The sequence below is a fragment of the Bombus terrestris genome, chromosome 1 (genome assembly GCF_910591885.1).
Source record: "Bombus terrestris chromosome 1, iyBomTerr1.2, whole genome shotgun sequence".
NCBI lineage: Eukaryota > Metazoa > Arthropoda > Insecta > Hymenoptera > Apidae > Bombus > Bombus terrestris.
The window spans coordinates 6,573,651-6,589,950 of record NC_063269.1 but is presented as its reverse complement, the minus strand read 5'-3'; the positions used below and the strand labels follow the sequence as shown (position 1 = coordinate 6,589,950).

General features: G+C 40.9%; 1 protein-coding gene across 1 annotated transcript in view; it reads left to right on the top strand.

Annotated features, from left to right (window-relative positions):
* The window catches only part of LOC100648311 (T-cell leukemia homeobox protein 3), an 84,739-nt gene that overhangs the window by 35,211 nt on the left and 33,228 nt on the right, over positions 1–16,300 (top strand). The gene's annotated exons all lie outside the window — the stretch shown is intronic.

Genomic DNA, 16,300 nt, shown 5'->3' with positions numbered 1-16,300 from the left:
GCCCGCGTACACGGACAACATGGCCGTCAGGCGAATCGGAGTACGCGATAGCCCAAACGTCGGATGAAAGTGCATCGATCCGTCGATTTCAACCGTACGAGTGAAAACTTTGTAACGCGTAGCTATTCGACAATTCGAGTGCTACTGCACGGCGGATATCGAGTTTCGTATCGCGGAAGCTTCGCGTTCAAAACGACGGTTCGATACGCCGAGCACGGATAACTGACGGAGCGGCGCAGGATGAGTATTCGAAGCAGCTTCCGGTGAGCTATAAGTTTCCCAGACTTTGCAACCATCTACCCAGCAGGATCATCGTCGATACGACCGGGAGGATCATGTCGGTTCACGGCGACAGCGACGTGGACGCGACGGAGGAGATCAACGTGGATGACTCCGACTCCGGAAGCTGCAGTCCGCGTAATTACGCCACCGACAGTCGTCGGCTGGAGCACTCGGAATACTCGAATTCCCCGCCCCCGAGCCAAACCAGTTCGAGAACGTTGCAAAACGAGTCACCCAGGAGTCACCCGTTCAGTATAAGCCGTCTGCTGGGCGAAAATCGACCGCAGAATCCTAAGAGTCCTTCGTCGGAAGATCTGGACAGCGATAAGGAGAGGAAATGGTCTTGGGAGGAGGGCAACAACAACGGAGGCTCGTCGATGACCTTGGACGATGGCAGAAGATCCTGGGGTCACGAGATGGAAGAAAAATTGTCGGAGAAGGACGACGACGACACCGGAAGTACACCGGAGACGCAGATGAATTCAACGTCGTCGGTTCATTGCACGAGCGCGGCCGATCTATTGGCGCCGTTCAGACTTTTCCCGACCGGATCCGGTCTCATATACACCGGTGGAGGCGTAATAAGGGTTCCTGCTCATCGACCACCCGGTGCTAATGGGACGGCAACGGGTGCACTGCCGGCACAGGCGTTGATACCACCTTGGAGTTTACAAGCTCTTCAGCATAGTCAACAACAAGCGGCGGCGGCCGGTCTTCACAGGGCAAGCTTGTTGGCAAACCTGGCCGCACATCCGCTTCAGGGACACCCACACCTAAAGGATAGGCTCGCAGGTAAGGGGACTGTGGAGTCGTCTGACACGCTCGACGTCGGAAATTTACGGTTCCCAATGGAATTCCGGGGATTAGTCGACGCGTTGTGTTAAATCATCCGATTGGCAAACAGAGGCAACGGCACGATATTTTCTAGAATTTTGATTTTACTCGTTCGTCGGTCGAGAAGTTTGATTTTCGATCGGAATTCGCTTCTTTCGAAGGTCGATCAAAACGACGTAAAACGCGTTAGTTGTACGTATCGATTGTCGTTCAGTGTCTTCATAATCGTAGGATTCTTTTATCACGGATTAGTTTCAAACGTGTTTTTCCTTCCAGATGGACGATATCCTTCTTTGTAAAAGTTCGTGGAATATTAATACGTTGTATTTGACAGTGACATTAGTAACGCGTGGGTATTAAAATTGTCAATAGCCGCTCTTTAAATCGAGAGTGGCGACTGTATACCTTTCTGATCTTATTTTTTGACCTTTGTAAAAGCTGTATGCCAGTTTTCAGTGTCGAAACTTTTTAATTTTCAATTACTTTCGTCAACTCTGATCTTTACATCGATTCGGTTCTTAACGATCGTCGCTATTCCGAGTTCTATTTACCTTCCCTTTTAGCGGGATGCTACTAGCATATCGAAAGATGCTTGCGCGTAAACGGAGTAATCAAACGTTGCCCCAAAGAAGAAATAATATTATCTACTATTTAACAACTTCTTAATCGACGAATTAATTTCATTTTCTGTCGCTCGGAGTAATAGCGGTGTATCCTCGATCTTATTACAAACAAATCTATAGCACATACGTGTTCAAGACAATTTTAACGCATCGGTGTAACGATAAAGTATCTTCATACGCACGTACCTATTTTTAAAGTATTAAAAGGGACACGATACACCCACTTTTACACTGAGTATTCGCCAATATCGAATATTTCTGAGCAGCTTGATTTTCTCGAGAAATCGATAACGAGAGTTACACCGCTATTATGCTGAAGCACTCGTGTCACGAGTATTATCAGTTCACGTCATTTAATCTGGGCTTTAAACAACGGAAATAAGCTGGACGTTTTTATCAGGCTGAAAACAAACATGAAAGGCGATAATAGCGCATAAAACGACGTAATTAAAATTATAGGTGTTCCAATTAAATTCTATCTCTAAATATTATGTCCCCAACCCCCCTGTTAACTTCTATTAACGTCTAAATACGTACTCCTCTCGTTTAAATCTTTTAATCGGAACGTGTTCTCATTTATCTTATATAACGTACTTATATATACCTTTTGTATCTGCAGCGAATATTTCGTATCTACAAAACGAGAATTTATTTCCACTAAAATAAGCTAAATGTAGAAACATGTCACGGATGAAATTGAATCTCGTTCCATTTTATAAACGTCACCGAATCTATGCTACGTTTCTCTCTAAAACGACACTCGTTTAATTACCAATTTGAGATATATTTTCGTATCGTTATTGCCTGCCTCTCGTTTCTCCGTATAATCTGCGACGGATGAGTAAATTTTCTATTGCCGAAACGTCGTTATTAATTACTTCGACTTTACGATAGATACAAAATCGTAGGGCAGAAATTTGGTAAACGACGAAGAGTGCCACTCTCGGCGCGGCGAACTGCGAATTCCTTTGCCTTTGCTGCCACCGACCTTGATTTTTCTTCATCAACCGCATTTTCTGATTGTAACAATAGCATTATTACTCTCTAGTTACGCGATTTTACCACACTGTGTACCTTGATGCAAAAGAGAAATAGCTTGGTTCGTAGCGAACTGCGGTTTCTCCACGGTGCTCGGCGATCGTGGACGCAAGATAACGGAGATGTCAATGCGTGCAATGACGATTCCCACGTCATCGCGGATAATACAGGCGCGTACAGTTGGTTTTAACGTTAATTTAGCGAATCGCTCTTTAATCGCTCGAAATGACGACGTCGCTTGAATTTCACGTGACTTTCGTTTGTTGGATCCTTCGGTTAAAGTATCTCACGTATTTAAAGATGCAAATATTTATATATTGGATGGTTGTACTTAGCTGAAGAGTGATCTAAGAAGAAAATTAAATAACCTGTTATTATTATAAATTATCATTGTAGAAAACATGCAAAGATGTACAGAGCACTTATAGTAAAGGAAATAGAAACGTGTAAAATATTCAAAATAAAGTACCGTATAGAGAAATGAAGAAAGTATTATATTAGGTCGTCCGAAAAGTTTCTTTCGTTTTATAAGGAAATAATCGATCCCTTTTGTTCTATCAAAATAAAGATTACAACGCTTGAGAAATTAGGTTTCATGTTTGTATAAAGATACGTTGTTGTAAAAGACGTGTCTGTAAAAGAAAGACACTTTTCGGAAAATCTAATAACATGGGATTAGTATCGTATCTGTTTCGTCAGTTGTGATTATAAAAATATGAGTCTGCATAAACATTCGCATAAACGTTCATCGGTGTAAAAGAATTTTTATTTTCAAAGCAGTGATCTTTCTCGAAGCAATTTTCAAACAAAGTAATTCTCGGTGCAATATTCGAACGATGAAATGCACGTTTCGAGTTCTCATAAAAATAATTTTTTCACCGGTTCTCCTACTATTTCGATATTCCCTTGGAGATAGAGAAGAACATTCTTTCGCACATAATTCGATACATCTGTTTCTAATTTTACGTTTCACTGAAGAACGATCTTTCCATTCGGACGGAAATCCAATTGTGAACGTCGGGTTTCTCTAGAACCTCGGCAAGTCTATTTCCGAGCGATCAAACGACGCAAAAATGCAATACGTGAAGATAAAATTCGCTAACGACCTATCTATACCAATTAGTTAAAAACGACTGATACAGCAGCTGCTTATTACCCGCGTTATCTCGTCGCTACTTTCGTTTCCAGTCTCTTCACGCAAAACTAACTACTCGCGCGAATTACGCGCCTCGCCGATTGCCGATCGCTGCGACAGGAACCGCGAAAGGTATTTCGCGTCGCGTTTAAGGAAAGTATCTCAGTGTATAGGAAAAATTCGGAAATTTCCGCGACTTATCGAACTCTTGCAATAATTTTGTATCATAGAAAACGCTCGCTAAGATATTAAAGCGCAACAATTCGGGGACCATAGCAGGAGCAGAGACGAAACGAACGTACGAGTCTGCCGAATAATTCATCGATCTCGTTCTTTGATCCTTTTTCCCAGTCATAAGGTTCACTCGCATTCGAATTCCGATAGAAGACGACTGGATTTCTACCAGAGCGACTTTTCGATATATACTTGCAATTATGCCACGTACTGAAATATGTAGCGGTTGATCATAGAAAATGCAAGAAACTTTCTGCTCCGCCCAGATGCAATTCTCTCCAGCTCGTACATTGCATCCAGATACGTCATCAATAAAGAAGCGCGATATCCGTACGATTCATACACTTAGGAAAATCCTGGCTTATTATTAATTCCGATCCCCGTGGATTCGAGGAAAGCAACGAACGGAGTGTCGAAATGTAGCCGAATATAGAAGACACGATGCTAGTATATGTAGATCGTAGGAATCGGCGTCTCCGCTCAGGATATGAGTTTCTCTAATTGGACTCGGGTATCTTGAGACCACCAGCCGATCGAACGTGTAGGTGGCTGAACATCGTTAGGATGATGGCTAATCCTCGTGTAGTCGATATCAATTATGAATCTTACCGCGGGAATTATTCAATCGACCCCGTCGTTACGATTAGCCGTATCCGAATCGTCGAATATATACGTACGTGTATATACGTACGTCTACACACGTAGAGAATATACGTTTATATACTTAAGCGGCGTATAGAAGTATCACGTGTATGCGCGGTCGTCGCTATGACATTTTAATGGCGTGCAGACAAGTTGAAGTCTTCGCGTTACTTCGAACCCGCTCGATAAACCCTCGCGATTCCTTTTTTCTCGCTTTCTCGCGCGGACCACCGTCTCCGTGACTTCGCTGAAAGGTAACGCGCCACGGGAACCAGTCGCCGAGCAACGAACCGTTGCCTTTTATCTAACGACCGTTTCCGCTAACGAGACGCGTTAGTTAATTCGAACGCCCGGTTCGGACGATAACGAGAAATCGAGTTCGATGGATGCCTTTGGTGGAATGCCCGACCGTTCTTCCTTTTGCTGACATTTCGATATCGCTGAAATGAAATGGACGAGCAAGATGTTAGGTTTGGATGCTTGGATTATTAACCGTTTGTAACGTCGTGTGCTTTCCAAGTTACCCGTACGCGCGTATTTATTTATTTCAGCCTTGATGGCCTAGAAATTGGACATGGTGGTACGCGTATGAAATATACAAGCAGGCTAAAACTAGACGCAGTTGTACGTCCAGTTTATCTACAGCGCGAACAAAAGAAAGTTTCGAGGGAATTAACGCTAACCTTACCAGGCTCGGTCGAACGACCGGTTTCAAAATTTAATTAAAAATTCCGCGTTCCTTGTTATTTCTTTCGTTCGTCTAACTTTACGCGAATTCTTATATTAACAAACATTGAGAAATTGATTAATCGAACGACACAAGGATTTACATAAAGTTGCACGGACGAAAGAAATAACAAGGAACGCGCGATTTTTAATTAAATTTTGTAACCGGTCGTTGGATCGCGCCTGGTAAGGTCGGCGTTAAAAATGAATTTACGAGACAAGGCATTTGACACGAGCGACGAACAGATAGATACAATTAGATAATAAGCCGAGTGGGTATTTATACAAGTTCGTCTTCTTATTGCAACAGAGCTAAAGAAACTTGACTATAGCGAATAAATGTCCCAAACATTATCTTATTCGGATACTTTCTATATTTTTGCGCGTTCTACGTTCTTTCGCATCTTAGTTCCCTGTAAATTTCTATTCTACAGTTTACATATAATACAAATGGACTAGGATGGACGACTATTACCAACACACTGTAGGAAGAAACTACGTATATATTTACCTACGTAGCAGATACGAAAAGTATTAATAATCTAACGAGACGAATACCAGTTTTAAAAACCTCTCAATTTTAGATACGCGATATTATTGCGAATGGCTGAAAAATAAGCAAGTCAAATGTTTAACGACGATTCGTTCCTCCGGCATTTCACCGGAGGAATAAAATGCCTCGCTGCTTCAACTTTACGGTATCTAAGATAAGATTAGCCGAATCAGTTAAGTTTCGTTAATGTCGTTTGTTTTTGCCTAATTACAAGGCAAATGCTTCGCACTGCAGCTAAATAATTCTACCTCGTCGTACGTTCAGTTGATCCATTTCGCTTGGACGTGTGCCTTAAACTACAGCGAACGGGACAATTGAATGTTGGCGATCGTGGGTATCGAACGGTGTCGATCGACGATTTTTCCATTGAAACGTGGGAACGAAATTATTCCCTTGGTCCGCTTGACATCGCGAAACCTATCGTCGCGGCGTCAAAATCTAACGGTATCGACGTCGTTCTACGGTTTAATAGCGCAACTATAGGAAAACAGGGAGAATTTATTAGACTCGTTTAAATTATCGCGATCGTTATCGATAACCGATTCACATGACTTTTCGAGTATTCCTGTCGCCGTTATTAATTCTCGTAGTATATATCGGACATAAAGAAGAACTCGGTGATTTCGCGGGTAAAATGATTCATTTTCGAAATCATTGACGTATCAAACGTTTCTACGTATGTCGAACCGTACGATGACGTAAGAAAATTACGTCGCTGTCTTTCAAATTTGTATGGAAACTGTGACGAAATGAAAATAAAATTCATTTGGAAAATTTCGTTTAATTTAAGTGTAAGTCAACAGGTTAATAAGATACTTTAATATTCAACTGGCAGAAATGCTACTTTTCATATTCATTTCGCTTCTGAACGTCGACGTTGCGTTAATACGTTTCGTTTAAACATTTTTGTGATACTATTTTCTTCTCTTTCTTTTCTTTTAGTATTGCAATCACGGGAAAGAATCTCAAGGATTCGCTTAATATTTCTATTTTTTCTAGCCTAGTGGGTGTGAGTAAGATATTTATCATTCCGACAGATCTTTGTCCACTTGGACGAAACAATATCGTAAGCCACGTTGCGCGTCGTTTCGTTGCTCGATTTTTAACGCACCGATCGTCTGTCTCACGAAGCCGGTACAAAGCACCTTGAAAATGTGTGTGAAAAATGTAGCGGCTCGCCTTCTTCTAGTTCTTGACATTTCAGCCCTTAATTCTACATCAGGTTCACGGTTACGGAAAATTTCAGGCGTTCAAAACGTTTTCGGAGCAATTATCGTAAAAGTTGTTCTATAAAATTTTGTCGGGATTATACGGAGCCGAGCGAACAGTTGGGTGGTTAGCGGCCGCACAAGGCAATTTACGTTCAGAGAAACAATCTTGCCGATTTGACAGGATGGTTTCTCTAATTGTAAGTCAAAACTCTTCGACCCTGCGGGCAACGGCAGTGTAAAACTGAACGCTCTGGGGCGCCGGTGTGTAGAAACAGGATCGTATAAATGCAACTTGTGTATCGAGGTGAAATTTCACTTTATCTCGTTCATCGTTCCCTGTCCTTCGGCTCTTTTTTACTTGGAATTTCGTTACCTTTCATCGACTGGTTCTTACGGAAATTTCATGGTTCCAACTGGTATATACACGCTGCTCGCAGCAGTTCCAGCATCGCGTATAACGTTCCACGTTTTCAACGAGTAAATCGAAGAAATTGAATTTATCGAATTGGACAAACAACGAATGAATAGAAATCGAACCTCCAATCGTTACATCTACGATTTTATTTCTCCTGTTTGAGTTTCGAATCGAAAAAAAAAGAAAATGTATCACGCTTCTACGTTTATACGATACTGAGACGCGTAAGTGACTTTTCATCGAAATGACAAACGTGAGCGTCGATTCTGACGTTATGATAATTCATTAAATTTCCTCGCTTTGAGATGTCAAGGTGCAATCGACATGTATGGAATTATCCGTTTCGATATTATAAACAAAAATACGAATTTCATTAGCTTTCAAGTAAACGCGATTACCTCAATGGTATTTTCTGTAAATTTTAATTTCCATCGGTAATGCACCTTCGTTCCACCAACGTTCCAAGCATTTTTGAGAGATTCCTTTTCGAATCAAATAAAAATTACGTCGTCGTAGAATTCCCGATTACGGTTAATTAAACGAGTAACACCGGATAAAAGGAATTATTTCGGCGATGAAAATGTGAATAAATTTGGAAGAAATTAGGGGCTGGAAATAGTAAATTTAAACGGAGGAGAATTATCGTTCTTTAATAAAGTATCAACGTAACATAAGAAGCATCTATTCTTGACACTGCTAGGACCTTCGGGTTCATTATACATTTAAGAAATTCCCAACGTGAGTATACACGAATTCCATTTTCGGATTAATTTATAATACACGAGCATAAATGAAGCAATAGCGAAGTTGTACAATCTATTTTGAAAAGAAACATAAAATATTAACCGGGTTAATATCGAAGAGGTTTGCGATTTTTTAGAGAAATAACAATTGCAATTATTAAGAAGCGTGAGTGAAGGATAGGGAAGGATACTAAAACGCTTGAAGAAAAGAATTCAGAGAGAAGCAGACGTTTAGAGAAAAAATACATGGTAATACGTAGCTCGATTTAATCCTATCAATATCAAAGTATTATAATGCGAAATTATTCAGTAAGAAAAAGATATTCCGCTAGAAAATAAAAAATAAATTCGTTCGAATTTAAAACATTTTGTACAGACTTGAAATATTCCAATATTTATTACATAAAACCTAGATTTTTTCCAACTTGGAACTTTTTTTTCCAAAGGATGGAAGATAAAGTCTCAAGTGCTTTTGATCCGATTTTACCCATAACGAAGATCGTCGTTTGTACAATCAAATAGCTCGCAACATGTACAAACGTATAGTTGCGCGTACGTCACTGGGATACGCGGAATAAGATAAATCGCATGTTATTCGTGAATCTCCAAAGTAGATGTTTCGAGCCACGTTAGGTGTGAGTGCATCTTCGGTGTTGGCCGACTCGTAGCCATAAAAGGTGCAACAATTTGCTTCTCCCAGGCAAAAAGCTGAATCGAGTTTGAGCCACAGTAGGATGAAAACGTTGCCACCTGCGCGCACTCAAATATCGTCTCCAACATATATATTGGTTTTTTGATATTTTGACAATCGAGCGCTTCCCAATCTTCGAGAAACGACGAGTTCGGTTATGGTTATTATAGCGATAAAATGGTTTCAAAGCTGTAAACATTCGGAGCGATTTGGCTTTAGAGACATTAGAGGATATCTTTTCACTATAGCGCGAAAGGAACTGTTTCTCCGTTTGTAACGTGGAAAATACGCACGTTATTTTCTTCGAATATCAACGTATCGCGTATCGAAGAGCTGACACCGGCGTTAAAAGTTTTGCGTCTATATGGAACGAAGAATTTTATTTAAAAGGAATTTTTAAATTGAAATCGTCGATCCTCGAGTTCATACGCCTCGGATTAAAAGAATACGAGGATGACGATGGTTCGGCAAAGTTGCGTCGAATTTTTCTTATACAGATAACAGTTCGTAAAATCATGGGAAATTCGATATTTAGCGTGAGTCACTGGCGAATTTGATAAAGAACTGGTCCAAAACTGCCTAACTATATGTAAATTTGAATACACGTTTACAAATGTTGCACAACCAGTTTCTGCTGCGTGATTTCTTAGACCTGCTGCTGCATTCGGTGTATCATCGTGTTATTGCATGTATGAACATCGTGTGTTTCAGTTTCCTTTTGTAACACGCAACCATCATTTTAGATCACTGTTTATAACTTTCCGATAACATTACCATCGTACGTGTTTCATCACGTGTACATAAATAACGGTAAGATAATAAATTTGTTTAATTCAAAGACAGAGCAAGCAGATTTAAAAAAGAATCTTACAATTGTCATGGTGTTTCGGTCGTGACAATACGACCGCTACGCTATGCCATAATTTTCTTGTTTCTTGTATTCTTCGTGGAATCAGCGACAGAATCAACAATTACCATTAGAGACCCCTAGCTTTCCATCCGGACGCCAGCTCGGTGTAGATTTCTCCGTTCTCGGAATCGATTAACAGCGATTGAACGTAAAACACGCGGTAACTTGGATAATTTATTAAAACGATATATTCACGAACAGGTTAGGTGTTCGTTTTATCTGGTCCGAAAGAATGCGTGGCTGTCGAAAGCGTTTGCTGACAGCATGGTTAATGCGTTATTTAACCTGTTAACTGAGTCATTTTTCAAACGGAGATTCCTTTTGGACACGGAACGAAAAATTGTAACACAGGCAGGACGACGTTCTATGCAATTACGCCACGCGAAACTTAGAAATTATACGTGTAACCGCGTCTACCTGTAACGCATACAATTTATTTATTTATCAACGTGCGTGCGTAAATATCGGCACGTTCGTTGATTTCCTACCGAACGCGATAATTGACTGCGATTATCAGAGAGACGATTAATCGGTCAACATTTCGCCAAATAACGCCACCGAATCGTGTACTCGTAAAAACTCGATTAAACTTCCATCTTGATCAGTTAATCGCCTTTGACGAGTATACTCGTCGTCGCTTGTATTTGTTTACGCGCTCCACGACCTAATCCCACGAGATATCTGTGAAACTAAATTAAGAAACTGGTTAAATCTTTCTTAATCGATTTACGTAATTATCTAGCTGAATAGCTACTCCAAAAGAAAAAAAAAAAGAAAAATATGCTGCGTCCCAAAAACTCGTAGAAAAATACACCGAAAAATGACATTTAAGGTAGCAATTTGTTACAAGTTCGAAGAAACGACAACATCCCAGGGGATTTATCATCCCTCGTAATGATCAACCAGTATCATTTCCATCAACGAGCGATCCAACACCGACAGAAACAAAATGAATGAAAAAAGGAGAAAGGTCAAAGAAAATAGCGGAGCCTTCGAGATCTCGCTGCTCTGTTCCCTCGGTCCTTGCTGTGGGAGTTCCAATTCGGTAGCCGAATGTCCGTGCGGCTACCGATAGAGTTTGGTCGAAAATTAAAAACGACACACCACATTCACGACATGTATACACGCACGCGATAGAATTCGTACACATTCGTGGCTGGACTTCGATTTCATCGAAGAAGTATGGGGGCCGAGGCGTTCGTGGCGGCTGTAACGGCAGCGGGATTCTGGTTTTCAGGTTTCGGTCACGCGATGTCTTTTTTCTCTGTTCCCGGTACCCGGTTATCTTCTGCCCCAGGCGATCCTCAGGACGTCCATTTTACTCTCTTTTAGCTCGGTGTCCCTTCTACGCGGCCTTCTACTTACTACCGATGGTCCCGGGCGTTTTCACCGCTTTCGATCCATCGCGCAACGTGCTCCCCTCGGTTCTCCAGCTTGTCGCCAGCAAATCGTTCGACAAGTCGACCGCCACGGTAATCGTCGGCGGGCCGCGGATTTTCACGCATTTAACAGGAAGCTCGCAAGTGCGAAATGCACGTAACGCGAAACAATGCGTGACGCATCCAAAGTACACGGTGTCTGCTTTCTGTTACATTGGCTGGGTAAAACGATCTTCCATCGTGGTCCTACTTTCTCAGTCGCGTTCTCGGAAGTACGAATTTGCATAAAGATCCGCGGTCTGCTCATCAGCGAGCCACGGATTTGCTGTACCTTTTAGAATGACGAAAACGAGGTAAGTTCGATGGGCCGAGAGGTTCCCGGTGAATGATTTGGATAAACGCCGTTGGGAAATGTGCGAAAGCACGGTATATTTTGCAGGTTTAGCGTCGCGTGTGTTGTTTGATGTACCGCGGATTCCAGGGCAACGTGTAAATTGTAATAAATATAAATAAAATTGATGTGGTCGATCGTCCTTTGAAATTCGCTCGCTCTACGTGTATTCTTGGTTCGATGTTATTGATTCTTCGAAGAGAGAAGATCAAAAAATTGTATAGAGACAAGTGGAGTGGAGATGGCGAAGAAGACGAGAGAGCCAGGGCGTAAGCTAACACGTACGAGATTTGCTTAACCGCTATGAAAATGATCGTGTTTCGAATGTTTTCAATTTAGACAAATTGCTGTGGAAAAGTATCTACTCACCGGAAACGATATTGATCATTGACATTCTGGCGTTAAACGCTGAACGATGACAATTATCACAGTAAGTATCTGGTAAGAGGATCGATATAAACAGGCGTATCTAATTTTACGTGATCTACGTGATTACGTGATAACCCGGACAAACGCACGTAGATATTTTCGCACGACTGGAACGAAATATGTTAAAACGTACCGTTAAGATAGAAAGGATTTCGATGTAACAAGAAAAATGTCCATTGTGTTGTTGCAAAAGAATGAGCTACAAGACGGAAATAACGCAGTGGTACACAGAAGTCGTGTTTTTCTTTGACAAGATGAGGTACGGTAGTCGTGGATTTGAAGTTTCTTGCGTCGGTACGGCTGTACATTTCTTCGCAACATTGGCCATGGGCCGGAAAAATGTTTCCCAGTATTCGCGTAATTTCTACTTGAGCAACCTGCTTGCTTTGGTGTTATTAGACAACCATTTCATTTCTTGAGTCTCGTTCAACACGAAAAACTGCTGACCTGTACGATACTTTGATCTAGAACAGATAATGTCCATTTTATGTTATTTTATTTTTACACGATTCACAATAGCATAACAAATATACTAGAAGCTTTTACAGTGATAAAGATGTGATTAAATATCAGAGTGAAAAATAAATAAAACGTATCTACGTCATCGTCGATGCAGTGCAACCGATATTTGCTTTTTAAATAAAATTTTTCTTCGCTAAAACTTTTTTTTTTTTTAATATAACTTTGTTAAAATATTAATATCGAAGCTTTAAAGGCGTCGAACTGCGTTTTCATAACATTAACTTTTCTATAGTAGAAAAATTTCACGACGTGATATTTCACATACTTTTGTTTCTTTTTTTACAAATATGCAAACGATGCCATTTTTCTAGAAGATCAACTTTGTAACGAATAATCGATACACTGTGAAAGAATAAATTTTCCCCTCGTCGTCCATCACGCGAAGCAAATGTCGAGACTCAATCAGCCGGATTTTCTTTTTTTTTCGAATGCAATTCGCCTGAGTTCTGGTAACTCATTACGCACTTGTAAGGGTGTAAACATGCCAGACTTTCACGTGCTTTGCTCACTTGAATGCGAGAACGAATACCGTAATTACAGGTGGAATTTGCTTCCGCTGCGTCGCCTACACGAATCATTTACCGAAATCCGAATGCTTCTCTCGCGATACTCACCTGTTCTCTGTTAAATGTCAGTACTTTAATGTTGCTCAATTATATTGCTCTCGTGCAAGAAACAAATTTCGAAATAAATTGCAGCCACTCGATATTTTCACGATATTTACTTACAATTTTCGTATACCTACATACCTCTATAGTAACATGATAAATTATCTAGAAATCTTTGCTGATTCAACTTCTACAAGCTTTATTTATTTATTTATTTATCTATTTTCTATTTTCACATCTTCTGACAAGATATCAAGGACTTCGATTACACGTATTCTATAAACATAGTTAGCCCAATTATTGCTGTTAATAAGTGAATAATTACTTAGCAAATCAGTACATTTTCGTATACCACTATAGACGATGAAAAAGATGCATTTCCTTCAGGAAACTTGGACTTTTCCTATATTGTGTTCTATCGATTAAAAACGAATGCATACTATAAATTCTGTTACCGTGATAGTTATCACATATAAAAATACTTTGATTTATGTAAAACTAGAATTTCACACGGCGCTTCGCGTTACTTTATTCCTAAAATTACATTAAACATTATCGCGATCAGCGTCCTTTACGCGACAATCAGACGTTGCTCGAATCGCTTCGAACAAACAGAATCACAAGCGTGTCATCTGATCATAGCGAAAGTTCAAGATGCAAAAATCTCTGAAAATATTCGATCGTCAACCTTCCGTGTTAACGATTGCACAATGCCGCCGGTACGGTAACCACTTCGCATCAAACAGGCTGAAACGAAGGTAATTTTTCCACGCAGCTAATAAGATTCCTCTTGATTCGCCAACGAAACACGAGAAACAATCCGGATCCGTGAAACCGCTAAAGCGGCAATAGAGTAAGGACGTCAGGTGCGCCCATAGAGAGCCAGGTCTGGGTTGCCCTAGAAACGATAATTATTCAAACCGGTATTACGTAGTAATTAATCTGGAGGCAGATTAGTGCCGGGCAACGCCACGGTGGGCGTTGACTGATCGAGTTAGCGTTGAGTTAGGGATTTCGCTGCTCGAGCTTGGCAGCCCCCGGAAAGTCGGCTATGCTCGTCCATCATCACCCTGTTTCCACAAGAACGAGCCGTACGTAGCCGGGCTCGGAGACCGGGGCGTTACATAATTAACGTGACTTCAGTTTAATTTTGCTGCAGACAATTAGCGCGACGAACCATTCACCTTGGCTAAAGTCTCACGATGATTCCGCTCGCAGCAGAACGTTTAGACGCTCTCTCGCCTCCTCCGTCGGTGACATTCGCTCGAGCTTCTTCGCATAGCGCCAATATTTGTCGCCTCTGTTTTCCGCGTTTATTTACGGAGATCTTGCGCGACACGCTGCGCGTTCGAAAATAGTACATTCGTTTCGGTTTTGGAATCTTCGGCTGGCTAAGAGCTAAGCTTGTTCGTGCTTGGACGATGATAAATAATTCTGCGATTTGGTTTTGTACGATACTTAAACGATGCTTCGTTATAGTCAGCATACTTTGCTGTAGATAACATACTCGATGTTTCTATTCGGTTTATATTCGATCGATTATACCTTGGAACGAAGATGTTCGTCGCTTTTCCACGCTACTAGAAAATGCTTCCCACTTTGCTGGGTGAGATTCAGACTAGAAAAATATCATTACGCGGCTGCGGAATCGATAACGATATTCAGCTTGTATTTAAAATTGTGTCGTCTCACCTAATCGCCAATTGTCTCAGAAATTTCCTTACGCTCTTTTGTGCGAAGGAATTGGGAAGTTCATGTCGCCTGGCAATGCTACAAAGTTTCTTTATTTATTCCTTAGCGATGACTGGAAATTGTTTTATGATATTGTAGTTATTCTTGATGGATAGGAACTGCAAAATTTTTTCAATACATTAGGTATACAGTATTATCAATTACTACGGCATGTAGGTGTAATGTTATCAAATGTGAATATAATTATGACGAATAAACATATCTAAAAGTCTCATCTTCCATAACTGTGTCAAATGCGTACAACCACTGCCACTCGCCTTCGATTCTACGCACACAAAATGTATTCGAAACGTATGCTGTCAAGATATTCTTCGCTGTAATAAATTAAGAATCGATCGATGGTCACTTGGGAGCGCAAAACGAAGGGAGAATCTCGTTCTTCGACCACGAGAAATCGGGAGAAAAGCCTCATTTTTAAAAGTCCGGAAGCTTGAAATTACCAATTTTCTGTTCCAGCTATTCGTAAAAGAAATCCTTCACGGATGTCGAAAGATAATCAAAGAGTGACCGTAGAAAACGCTGTAAAACCTTGACTTTTTCTTGAGAAATGTTCTACGTACTGATGAGAATACCATAGTATAGAATTCAAATGCAATTTCCCTTCGCAAATATTCGTCGATGACGTTAGAAGATGGTGTTACGACATCGCCTCTACAGAGAAAGATATTAGAAAGCGTCAACAAAATTTAATTCGTCGTCTCTTTCGCTTTTGTCCACGCACGGACTTTCCACTACGTCGAAACACGAGTTTTCTTTCTTCCTCCTGAGAAACTTGCTCCTCGGCGCTTACGGCCTTTTCTACGGGCGCTCTTCGATTATCAACGAATTGTCTCAAATTAAATTCAATTTTTTCCCTCGAACTCGACGTCAAAAATTATTTCCAATCGTAAAGAAAAAGAAAAAGAAAACAAAGCAGAGTAGAGCGAAGTAGAACAAAAAAGAATACATCGTCGCGTATCTTTCGATCACGATGACCATCGAAATTCGTTGAAAAAACGGCGAACGCCGCGTGCCAGTTCAGCCAGGCATCGGCAACGCGTGCTTTCTGCCATATCATTCGCGATTTTTCGGCGTCCCTGGAGAAATCGCGGGATTTGCCGGCAGGTCTTCGCCAACGTCAGAGTAAATTTCGCCAGACCCCGATCCGTGCCACCCTGCAAACCATCATAACAGTATAGATTA